This window comes from Pristis pectinata, chromosome 24 (assembly GCF_009764475.1).
Source record: "Pristis pectinata isolate sPriPec2 chromosome 24, sPriPec2.1.pri, whole genome shotgun sequence".
NCBI lineage: Eukaryota > Metazoa > Chordata > Chondrichthyes > Rhinopristiformes > Pristidae > Pristis > Pristis pectinata.
Genome location: NC_067428.1, coordinates 21,685,847 through 21,698,478, shown reverse-complemented (window position 1 = coordinate 21,698,478; position 12,632 = coordinate 21,685,847). Strand labels below are relative to the sequence as shown.

At 41.4% G+C, this 12,632-nt stretch overlaps 1 protein-coding gene across 4 annotated transcripts in view; it reads right to left on the bottom strand.

The window, feature by feature from the left end:
* LOC127582473 (PWWP domain-containing DNA repair factor 3A-like) overlaps positions 1–7,712 on the bottom strand; it is a 58,420-nt gene extending 50,708 nt beyond the window's left edge. For all 4 annotated transcript variants that reach the window (XM_052037755.1, XM_052037761.1, XM_052037762.1 and 1 more), the window contains exon 1: positions 7,478–7,712. The gene's annotated coding sequence lies outside the window, so the exon portion shown is untranslated. The remainder of the gene's footprint in view (positions 1–7,477) is intronic.
* Positions 7,713–12,632: the final 4,920 nt, after the last annotated feature.

Here is a 12,632-nt window from a genome sequence, read left to right as displayed (position 1 = left end):
TTCCATCACGCCCCTGAATTGTGCCTTGTAGGTGGTGGATGGGCTCTGAGATATCAGGTGGTAAGTCACTCAGAAAAGGATGCCCAAAACTTAACCTGCTCTTGTAGTCAAGCCATTTATGTGGCCTGTTCAGTCAAGCTTCTGGTCAATGGTGACCCTCAAGATGTTGATGGTGGGGAACTTGGTTAATGCCATTGAATATCAAGGATAGAGGGTTAGACTCTTTCTTGCTAGAAATGGCCATGGTTTATTAGCTCAAGCAGTATGTTACTTCATTTGCTGTATTGAAAACTGAATTTAACATTGTGTAATCAAACTTTTCCTCTTCTGAATTTATGCTGGAAGGAAGACCACTGATGAAGCAGCCAAAACGGTTGAGCTTAGGATATTGCCCAGACAAACTGCGGAGGAGTTCTATAGTTGGGATGCTTGACCTCCAACAATCACCTTCCTTTTGTGAGAGAAGGACTCCAAACACTGGAGTGCTTTTCCCCTGATGTCTATTGATCTCAATTTTACCAAAGTTCCTCAAGGCCACACCTGGTCAAAAGCTGCCTGGAAACCAGAGGCTGTTACTCTCACCTTATCTCTGGTATTCAGTTCTTTGGACCATGTTCAAGCAGGTTAATAGGTGAATGTTATTTATCATTTTGCCAATGATTGAGCTGCAATTAGCCAGATTAAATTTGTCATAGTTTTGGTGAGAATAAAGCACCAGCAGGAACCAAAAAAAGTACACAAGGTGGAAAAAATACAAAAGCCAGAATATAGAGGATAAACTAGCCCATTGTGCCACTGGAACTATTGGAATGGTACTTTAAAATTAATCCACTCCTCTGTATTTCCCCGAATGACCCTGCAAATCTCTTGATTTCAATAATACATCCTGTTGCAAATTACTACCTAATCTACTTCCATTACTGTTCAGTAAGTGTATTTCAGATCATAACAAATTCACTGCATAGTATGCTGCCAACAATCTTAACTCAGTCGTGCTCTGTTTACTAACCCTAATGCCAGGGCACACTGATCCTGTATCAAATGCTTTCAATAACATTAGCCAGAAGTCACGGTTCAGGTTCTACAAAGATTGTTGCAATCAGCAGGATAACTGCAGAACTAATTAGTGAAAAAAAAATCTGAAAAATAGTAGAGACACGAGAGAGACTGCAGATGCTGGAAATATGGAGCAACACAAAATGCTAGAGGAACTCAGTGGCTCAGGCAACATCTATGGAGGGAAATGGACAGTCAGCATTTCAGGCCGACACCCTTCATTAGGGGGTGAATAAATGTCTATCATTTTGCCAATGACTGAGCAGCAATTAGCCAGATTAAATTTGTCATGGAGTTAGTTTTGGTGAGAGTAGAGCACCAGCTGGAACAAAAAAAGTGTACACAAGGTGGAAATATACAAAAGCTAGAATACAGAGAAGTGAGCACATTGTGCCAATAATAACCTAGCTTTTTTAAGCAGAGATTGAATGACATGCCCATCTGTCCATTATTTTCTACTATTAGTCCAAACTTTCAGAATGCAAGCAGTCATCTGAGCAGAATATTAAAAACTTATTTTGATGCTGATATGTTCCTTTTTGCTCTTGTCCCGAAGGTAGACACCTGCTAATATCCTGTAGTTATAGGCATTCCCTATCAATTGCTAACTCAGCGACAATTTATTCATAAGGCAGGACAATAAAAGTGGGTTATTCAACTATGCAGAGCATTAAACAATTCTTTTAATGACTGTGAATGTACATCTTTTAGTAGTTACTGCAAGAATAAAATACATGGAACTCAACTAAAAAATAATCAGTGGCTGTATGCAGAAGCATGTTATTCAGTTTTTGACACCTCAGCTGTGGTCTGAAAACACTTCAGAACGGAAAAAAACAATACGCATTCTTTTTTGTTTTGAGGTTATTCCTTAAATTACAAATCCATGCTGAAAATCAGCTCTAAATCACTAGACACAAGATTCAACTTTTTAAAAAAAAGCATTAAAAATTTTGGTTTTGTAAGCAGTAGTGTCAAATCATTAACAAAATACCATGCCGTGATGGGCACATAATCAACAGAACAATATGGTTGGTGGGTCTGTCATTTTACCCGGATAGAACAAAATAGCCCTTTACTGGAGATGTGAGCATCACCAGGTGGGGATGAGCTGCTGTAATGAGAGCTGAAATGCCTGAGATTTACACACAAATGGCAAACTGCCTTCATGACAGGGCACTTGTAGAACCCGATATCAGCCAAACAGCAGAAAAAAACCTTACTAGAAGCTCCAAGAAAGATATCTTAAATATTCAATTTTCTGAACTTTAGTAGAATCGACTTAACACAGTTGCACATCAAACTTGAGTGGATGTAGTAGTGCTGTGGTAAGGCTTCAAAATGGGAAACCACATTAAAAAATCAACATAAGTCTTACAAAAGAGATTTTCACACCTGCTGCTTTTTTGACAACTGTGTTTTTATGTTCTGCACTACAGCATTTGATGGTATGATTTCTTTGCCCAGCCATTAATTTTACAACATCAGGATTTACCTGCAGGTCAATCCAGCCAGATTAGGCATTGCTGCTGTAGCTGCTACAGAACAAATACCTGACATTATGACATGCAATATGTGGCTACTTACATCCTCAATTTAAAATTAGTGACAAAAACCTACACCTGAATATCATTCTGTTAATATTTACAAAATGTAAAATGGCAATGAACTAGAAAATCAGTATTAATGAAAAGGGGACGTTGAATGAAACTCATTCTACTGAATGCTGCAACAGGTTACATAGTGGTTTATTTTTCTCTGTATTGAAGACAATCTGCACAAATTAAGCCAAATAAAAATAGACATCAAACCAAAAGATTGTGTGTTTTTTTTGGGGGGGGGTGGGGGGGGAAGTGTGTGTGAAGAGCGAGGGAGGTGGGTAAAAACCTTATTAAAGGAAGAACTTCATTTATGTAGCATCTCCCATGACCTCAATTCCTCCCACAGCGCCAGAGCAAGGCGACTCGTTGCAAGTTGCTCCCTGCAGATCCGTTCATTACTTCTATTGTAATGGTTCTACACTTTTAAATCTCTCAATGCATTGTGTAATGAATTTCTCTATGAACAGTATGCAAGACAAGTTTTTCCACTGTACATGACAATAAACCAATTCCAAAATGCTACAGCATAGCTACTTTTGCCGTAATTGCTGTTATAATTACTGCAAAAGCTTAGAATTAATTGTATGTTAATGACCACAAAGTAATGTATATAGGCAGAACTTTGGATGAAATGAATGCTATAGAGGGATAAAATGGGATGCTAGCAAGAAGAACATTACAACGGTTGGTTTCGGAGGTGGGAAAAACAAATGTTGATTTCAGCACAAGGTCAGAAAGAGAGGCAGAAAGAGGCAAGTTACAGAGGTGGAATTAGACAACTTTTGTTATGGAAAACATGAAAAATTTGGCTTGGGTTAATTAGGATGCTGACAAGAGGTATTAGCCATAAACTGAATAGTTTCTGTGGCAATGCTTGCAACAGAGGCCAAAGGCAATGGGTTCCACTTTCCCAATGTTGAACTGGAGATTATTCAAGGCGAACCGAAGAGGTTGAGAGCTGGCAGAGGAATCAGCATGCAGAACCTGACCAGAGTGCCCCAAGGGTATAGCATTGGAAAAGAAAGTGGCAAGAGGAGTAAAGAGATTTAGAAAATGCAATACAGGCACCCCCCACATTACAGCAGTTCAGGTAATAGAAATTCACCCTTAAGGAATTCACAAAGCACTACCAAAAAAAATCTGAGATACAGAATTAAAATTCAGTCTCACAGAATGTGTGCCAATTTTAATTCCACCCCCCCCCCCACCAACTTGCATTTCTTAATGCATGCACAGATGTGGCTTTGCATTATGGAAAATCAGAGGGCAGATGGTTTTCTGGAAACACAACTCTCTTTTACCGCGGGGGGGTTGCCTGTAGTGGGCAACAAGATAGCACTGGCTATGAATGAACAGGCAATAAATGAATACTGTACTAGCCTGGTTCAATTTATGTTTTTGTTAAAACAGATCAAAAAGTGTAGACCTGGGCACTTGCATGGGCCTCAGCCACGCTCATCTTTTTGTTAGCCACGTGGAACAGTCCTTGTTCCAAACCTCCTCTGGCACCCCTTCCCAACTCGTTCCCCGGTACATCAACAACTGCATCGGTGCTGCTTCTTGAACTCATGCCGAGCATGTCAATTTTAATCACTTTTGCCACCAACTTCCACCATGTCCTCAAATTCACTTGGGCTTCCTCTGGCATTTCCTTTTCTGGATCTCTCTTTCACTCTCTCAGGAGGCAAATTAGCCACTGATATCTACTATAAACCCACCAACTCCCACAGCTACCTCAATCATTCTGCCTCCTGCAAGGATGCCACCCCTTTTCCTGAGTTTCTCCATCTCTGCCACGTGTTCTCAAGATGAGACTTTCAGTCTAGGACTTCTTCCAGAGATGTAGCTTCTCCTCTGTCATAGTTGTCAGAGCCTTCACATGCAATTCCTCCCATTCACACACAGCTGCTTTCACCCCCTCCCCAGAGAGAACTGGGGTAGAGATCCCTTAGTCCTCACCTTTCACCTCAATAGCCTCCACATCCAAGATGTCATCTTCTGCCATTTCCACCAGCTCCAATAGGATCCCAGCACAGGTAATCTCTTCTCCACCACCACCCCCCCCCCCCCCCCCGCCCCTCTTCCACAGGGACCACTCTGGTCCGCGAGTGGGTGAATAGATTCTTGGAAAATGCAATAATGGGCAAAACTACTTAACAGTATTATAGGGGAAAATTCACCTGACTGCTGAGGCTTAAGGCAGCAATGCACTATCACTAAATGCTTCAATAAATGCTAGCCTCGCCATTGACCATAACCCCATAAATAAATTTAAAAGTCCACGAAATATGCAAATAAAATTCTCCACTCTGTTTATAATCATTATTTAAATTGAAATTTTGTTTTAAAAACTATGAAGCTTTCTGCTTGTTGGTATGATCTGCAAGCTGAGAGCATTCTCTTTGTGAACTTGAGACTGGCCAGGATATCATACTTTGCAAACTCCACTTTGCTAAACTACAACTCTTACAAAATTAATTTCAAATGTGAATAAATTAGAAAAAGCTGACTTCTCCCCCCCATCATCAAATGATCAAATCTGTAAAGCTAACAATGAATAGCTCATTTAAACTTCTGTAGGTATAGCTATAGTCTGAGCCATTTACCAAACTTAAGAATTCTACATTTCTCCCAACAGTGCATTTCCCCAATCTTTCCGCCTCACCATTGGTAGTTGCACCCTCAGATATATATGCCACAGGATTCCCTCCCACACATCACTAACACCACATCTCTCTCTTCCCATGAGATTGGGCGGCACGGTAGTTTAGCGGTTAGTGCGACGTTATTACAGTGCCAGTGATTGGGGTTCGATTCCCATCGCTGTCTGTAAGGAGTTTGTACGTTCTCCTGTGTCTACGTGGGTTTCCTCCGGGTGCTCCGGTTTCCTCCCACATTGCAAAGACGTACGGGTAGGTTAATTGGGTTTAAATTGGGCGGCGCGGACTTGTTGGGCCAGAAGGGCCTGTTACCATGCTGTAAATAAAATTTTTAAAAAATTTTAAAACTCCCCTTAAAATCTATTTCAAGCTTTCAAAGACTTTCTAAAATCCATTTTTGTCTGACTTCACAACTGTAAAAAAAATTCACAGGATGATATCCTAAATTAAAAGCAGTTTGTTAATGCACATTTGTATTGTTCCAAAGTTAATGAAAATTCATGATGGATTACTAGAATCTAATTGCCATCTCATCAAAACGCGCTTTTCCACAGGAATACTGCCTTTTAACATGAACTACAGATTTTAGAGAAATAAATCAACAATCATTTTTCAAGAATGTTCTGTATTCTGAACTGTCAAAGGAACTAAATTGATGCCACATATCCATGACTTTAAAAACTAAGTTATCAAGAAGATGTTGATATTCACAGTGATTTTCTATTCACAGCTTGGTTAAATATATAAAATGTACTCTTATAAATGTTAATTGCTGATAAATCACTAAAACTAATATCACTGGAGCAGCTCCATTGCAAAAATCTGCAAGTGTAACTTCAGAACTGTCTGGTGAGTTAAAATCCACCCTCTTACAGGCTAGCACATTCAAAATTCCAGATCTTCCAGGGGTTATAAAGTTTTCGTACTGCCCTAGGCCATTCTCCACAACATTCCAAGGGCCATGACCAGAAGTCTGATGAGTAGTCCAAATAGGAAGAAAGACCTTAGCTCAGAAAAATATAGACTGACCTTTAATAGATTTTGATAGCTACAATATCTAGAATGCAGCTCAATAATTCCTTTCCTCTTTAAAAAAAGAACACACAAGCATTGTTCATTTCCTCAACTGGTAAAATTCTTTTAAAAGTTACTTCCAGGAATATTTTATTTTATGTTTACATTTCAGATTACTAGAGCAATCTCTCAGGTCACATTCCAGTTGAGCATTTTATATAGAAAATATAAATACCCTTACAAAAGGTTCAAATCAATGTACTATTGAAAGAAATAGATAAAATAACAGATCCTCACTCATCAACATAGCAATCTGATCATTATCACATTGCTATGAAATAGCTTCCTGGGTGCAAACTGCTTGCCTTTTTAAGTGTCTTTTTTTTATTTCCAACAACTGAATATGCTATATAGGTGTTCCCACAGCTGCAAGATGAGTTGCTTTAAGATGGCTTCAGATGAGGCAAGAGGGACAGTGTGCAAATTGGTTATAAACTTTCAGAATAAGCAAGGCAGGGGAATGATGCCTGATTTTTTTTTAAACCAGAATAGTGGTCCAGATATCTGGACTATCAGTGAGCTGTTCAAAAGTTTGAATCCCACTCCAGCTGGAGAATTTAAATTGAATTTGTTAAATAGATGGAGAATAAGAGGCCTGTATCAACATTGTGGCCATTAAGCAACAATCTGGCACACCGATGTACTTCTTTCGGGGAAGGAAATCTGCTCTGTTTATCAACTCTGACTACACGTGACTCTGAGCCCACCAACGTGGTGGATTTCACCACCCTCTGAAATGGCCACTTAGCCCAGGAGGCAATTAGGAATCAAATAATACCTGGACACCAACATACACATCCTGTGGGGAAAAATAAACTAAAACCTCCTGGTTAAAAGATTTAGGACTAGTATTTTATAGCAATATTATATAAATACAACCCCTTGACCACACAATAATAGCTGACTTCTGACGAGAAAAGAACCCCTTAAACTTTAAAGGGACCTTTTGTGACTCTGAATTGAACTTTTAAACTTCTGCTTCCCCTGCTTGGAGGAAAGTGCATCACTGGTGAGATTTCTTTGGAAAAAATTAGAGTTACGATAACCAAGCAGCTAGTCCCCAAAGTGAAAGTAGTGAGGAGTTACCAAACACTGAGGGGGAGACCGAGAGGATCAGTGGCCCATCTTCCACTCTCCGCCGGACAAGCGCACGGCTGCTCCGCTTCCAGACTCGGTGGAGGATGAAGGCAGGGCCGCCCTTTTTGTTGCCCGACACCGATGCCGCGGCTCCGCTGCCAGCGACGCTCAAGTTCCGACCACAGGAAAGAAGTCAGGCGAGGGAAGGCGGCGGAGGGCCGTCCCCTTCCGGGTGACGGGGAGAGGCGACAACACCGAAACCCCGCCCGCGCCACACTCTTTTCAAATTACGTCATTTCAACGGCCGGGGGGGGGGGGGGGGGGCACGTGACCGCTGTCGCTGTCTGTCTGTCTCCCCCCGCACCCCGGGCCAATGCCCGCGCCATTTTGTGCCTCCACCCCTCTGTCCTCAGGCCCTGGCTGCTATTTCATGCAACCCAGATGATTTGGCATGTGGGCATGAAGTCAAAAGCCATCCAACTTGTCAGTGGTGCCTTTTTCCTGCAAGCAGCACAAAAGGGAGCAAACACTACCTCCTTATTTCTTTGCACTATTTACTTTTGTGATTGATAATAGTTTTATGTTTCTGCACTGCTGCAGCAAAACAACACATTTCACGTCATCTAACTCAGTGATAATAAATCCGATTCTGCAACAAAATCTCTCCACATTTTAAGGGCTAATTTACCTTAGATTATTATTTACATGCAAGCAGAAACCAGGAAAATTAGTTGCAGAATTCAAGATATGCAGATGCATTCTATGCAAAAGAAGATTGGAGTCACTCCCATTACCCATTTTCACTTATTCACAAGGAGAGAATGCAACATGAATGATTAAATATTTACAGATACAACCAGAAACCAATCGATTGGGGGCACCTTCCTTCGCTTATCTGATATATTTATTTATGTACAAGCAAAACAAAAAGCAGCTGACCAATCGTTAAAGATTACTTATTTCACAATTCCTTGATGTCAAACATGATTTGCTGCCACTAAAGTTGTGTGGGTTCTGAAATGGTTGAAAAATCCAATATGGTAGCCACAGACTTTGCCATAGGTTGGGGAGGTGGAGCTTTAGGAATGGGTAGGTCACTGAAGGACGATAAATGCACCTGAGAGGATCAGTAGCCATTGTGTTTCTTCCACTGTTTATGCTTGACCTCCACGTACACACGGATACTCAAGTGCTTAACGGGAAATCTTGCCTGACAAACCTGTTGGAATTCTTTGACAGGCAGGATAGACAAAGGAGTGTCAGTGGATATTGTTTACTTGAATTTTCAGAAGGTCTTTGACAAGGTGCCACACATGAGGCTGCTAAACAAGATAGGAGCCCATGGTATTGCAGGAAGGGTACTAGCGTGGATAGAAGGTTGGCTGACTGGCAGAAGGCAAAGAGTGGGAATAAAGGGGACCTTTCCTGGTTGGCTGCCGGTGACTAGTGGTGTTCCGCAGGGGTTGGTGTTGGGTCCACTACTTTTCACATTATATTTTAATGATTTGGATGATGGAATTGATGGCTTTGTGGCCAAGTTTGCGGATGATACAAAGATGCAGGTAGTGTTGAGGAAGCAGGGAAATGCGGAGGACTTGGACAGGTTGGGAGAATGGGCCAAGAAGTGGCAGATGGAATACGGCATAGGGGAGTGTATAGTCATGCACTTTGGTAGAAGGAATAAAGGCGTGGACTATTTTCCTAACAGGAAGTGAATTCAGAAATCAGAGGTGCAAAGGGATTTGGGAGTCCTAGTGCAGGATTCCCTAAAGGTTAACCTGCAGGTTGAGTTGGTAGTAAGGAAGGCAAAATGCAATGTTAGCATTCATTCAAGAAGAGTAGAATATAAAAGCAAGTATGTAATGCTGAGGCTTTATAAGGCATTAGTCAGCCACATTTTGAGTATTGTGTGCAGTTTTAGGCCCCATATCTAAGGAAGGATGTGCTGGCATTGGAGAGGGTCCAGACGAGGTTTACAAGAATGATCTTGGGAATGAAAGGGTTAACATATGAGGCGTGTTTGATGGCTCTGGGCCTGTACTTGCTGGAGTTCAGAAGGATGAGGGGGGACCTTAATGAAAACCTACCGAATATTGAAAGGCCTGGATAGAGTAGATGTGGGGAGGATGTTTCCAGTAGTGGGAGAGTCTAGGACCAGAGGGCACAGCCTCAGAATAGAAGGATGTCCCTTTAGAATAGAGATGAGGAGGATTTCTTTAGCTGGAGGATGGAATTCATTGCCACAGATGGCTGTGGAAGCAATGTCATTGGGTGTACTTAAAGCAGAGGTTGATTGGGTTCTTGATTAGTAAGGGTGTCAAAGGTTACAGGGAGAAGGCAGGAGAATGGGGTTGAGAGGGAAAAATAATCAGCCATGATCAATGGTGGAGCAGACTCGATGGGCCGAATAGCCTAATTCTGCTCCTACGTCTTATGGTCTTCCTATCAGCTTCTCAACCAGCTTGAGTAGCCTTAGGCAGACAAAGGATTCCTGTGAGTCATTGAGAACATTACATTCTTTTTCAAGAATATTGACATATTTGCATGTGATACATGTGAGCATGTTTTGTTGGCACTGGAAGTGTGGCAACACTTGTGGGCTGCCCCCAGAATATTCTACACAAAAGATGCTTTTCACTGTGTTCCGATGTACATGTGACTAATAAAGATATTTTATCTTATCTTATATTTATCTTGGCAGCAAATTTGGAACATTTTCCAGATGTTGGATTGTTGGTGGTATTTTTAGAATCCCCACCCTTTTTTATGTTTCAGATGCCTGTGGTAAGTTGCCTTTGAAGCATAAAGGAGGGTGGGGATCATTGCTGGCTCAGCTATTGGTATCACATTTGAGATCTTGAATACTTTTATCCTCAGGTGGCCAAAGTCTGTGCTGGCACATTGGAAACGGTGGTGGATGTTGTCATCAATGTCTGCTGAGGTGTACTTCTCAAAATGTGATGGGTAATCCATGTTTTCAGGGTCTTGCCATGGATCTTGATTGAAGAAGGATCATTTTGTGCTGAGGTTGTGGGCCTGGGACATGATGTTACAGGTTGTGGAATGACAGGTGTTTAGTGTAAGGTCTAAACTTACATCCACCAGTGAAGGGGTCAACTATAACTTGGAGCTTTGTCTCTTTGTGAGCACATATGCAACTTTCTCTATGTGCTGTAAATGAGGTTGGAGAGGTCTTGCTTCTGGAGTGCAAGTAACAATGGCTGAACAGTTTCCTGTGGATTGTTCCTACTTCAGCAGAGAGGAGAGGTGAAGTAGCGAGGAAGATTGAGAAGGGGATTATTACTTGATGCAATTTTACTTGACTATATTCTACACTGTGATTAGGGCTGTGGTGGATTTGTTGTTGAAAGTTGTGGCTTATATGTTATCATGGATCCTGTGGAGGATAGTGACAATTTTTCGAGGGCAGCCAATTTGAGAAAGATTCTCTATAATCCCTCTGAGTGATAGAGTCAAAAGACTTTGCAAAGTAAATTAAATCAATTTACAGTCAGAAATTAACCTAGAGTGTCTTCCTAATCCAAAGTATTGGCGATTTTTATTATATGCAAATAAGATATCAGAAGATGATTTATAAATACAGATGCAATCAGAAGCCAATCATCTTGGAGGGACTTTCCCTCACTAGTCTGATATTTTTATTTCTATGCAAGCTAAAGGACAAAGGAAATAATTTAGGATTAAATGTAGGAGGAGGAGAATCCAGTCATATTAGAATGGCATCACACTGGACTATCGGAGATTTTTACTAATTGCAAACAATGAAAAACAGAAGGGAGTTGCACTAAAACTGTGCCACACCAGTCAAAAGCCTATAGTTTTGGAATCACCTCCTCCACGCCTGCTGGTTTTTACTACATGCATGCAAATCAACCAAGATGATTTAGGATTAAAGATGTGCAGATGTAATCAAATTACTCAACTTGGAGTCACCTTCCCCCAGCTAAGTGAGATTTTTATTACGTACGAACAAAGAAACCAGAAGATGCTTTAGATTAAAGATCTGCAGATGCAATCAGAAGGCAAAGAACTTGGAATCCTCTTCCTCCGCTTTTTGACCCTTTTATTGCATGCAAATAATGAACCACTGAAGATGTGCTAAAGGATGTGCAAATGTAATCAGAAATCAGTTAGTTTGGAGCCCCCTTCTCAGTTTAACTTCAACAGGCATTCAGGTCCCTCACCTTCCAATCAGTCGCTCCGCATTAGCAGTTTCTGCCTTTGCTGCATTGAAGTGAAGTGTTATTTTAATCCCTGCTTTATGTCAGGGCAGTGATATGCAGGAAAAAGCTGTGGAGGTTGGAAATCAGAAATAAAATCATAAAATGCTAGAGAAGTCAGCAAGTCACATAATTCTCTGGTGGAAGTAAAGACAAACATGCAGGTTTATACTGTAATAAGACAAACATATAAGATTTCTTTATTAGTCACATGTACATCAAAACACACAGTGAAATGCATCTTTGCGTAGAATGTTCTGGGGGCAGCCCGCAGGTGTCGCCATGCTTCCGGCGCCAACATAGCACACCCACAACTTCCCAATCCGTACGCCTTTGGAATGTGGGAGGAAACCGGAGCACCCGAAGGAAACCCGCGCAGACACAGGGACAATGTACAAACTCCTTATAGGCAGTGGCCGGAATTGAACCCGGGTCACTGGTGCTGTAATAGTGTCACGCTAACTGCTACACTACCGTGTTGAAAGTGATTTGCAGTAAAAGAATAAGCATATATTACTGAATCTGTGTACAGGATTAGGTGAGATCAGAAGTAGTGTACAGTTAATTGTTGGGTATGTTGAAGGCTTCCAGTCATTGGACCCACTAGTACTTGGGGCAGCTTATTAGCAGAGCTAGTAGACTTGCTGCCTCACAGTTCCAGTGACCCGACTTCAATCCTGACCTCTGGTTGTACCTTGGCATATTTTCCTGGTGGCTCCGTGGGTTTCCTGTTATTAGCCCAACAATGGATGGGTTGGTAGATGTTATTGGATTCTGTGAACTGTAAATGGGCTTCTGTAAATTGCCCCTAGTGTGTAGGTGAATGGTTAAAATTGGGGGGATGGGGGGAAATGGGTGGTGGAAAGTTGGTGAAAGGTGGGGAGAATAAAATGGCTTAGGAGAGGAATAGTGTAAAAATGGGT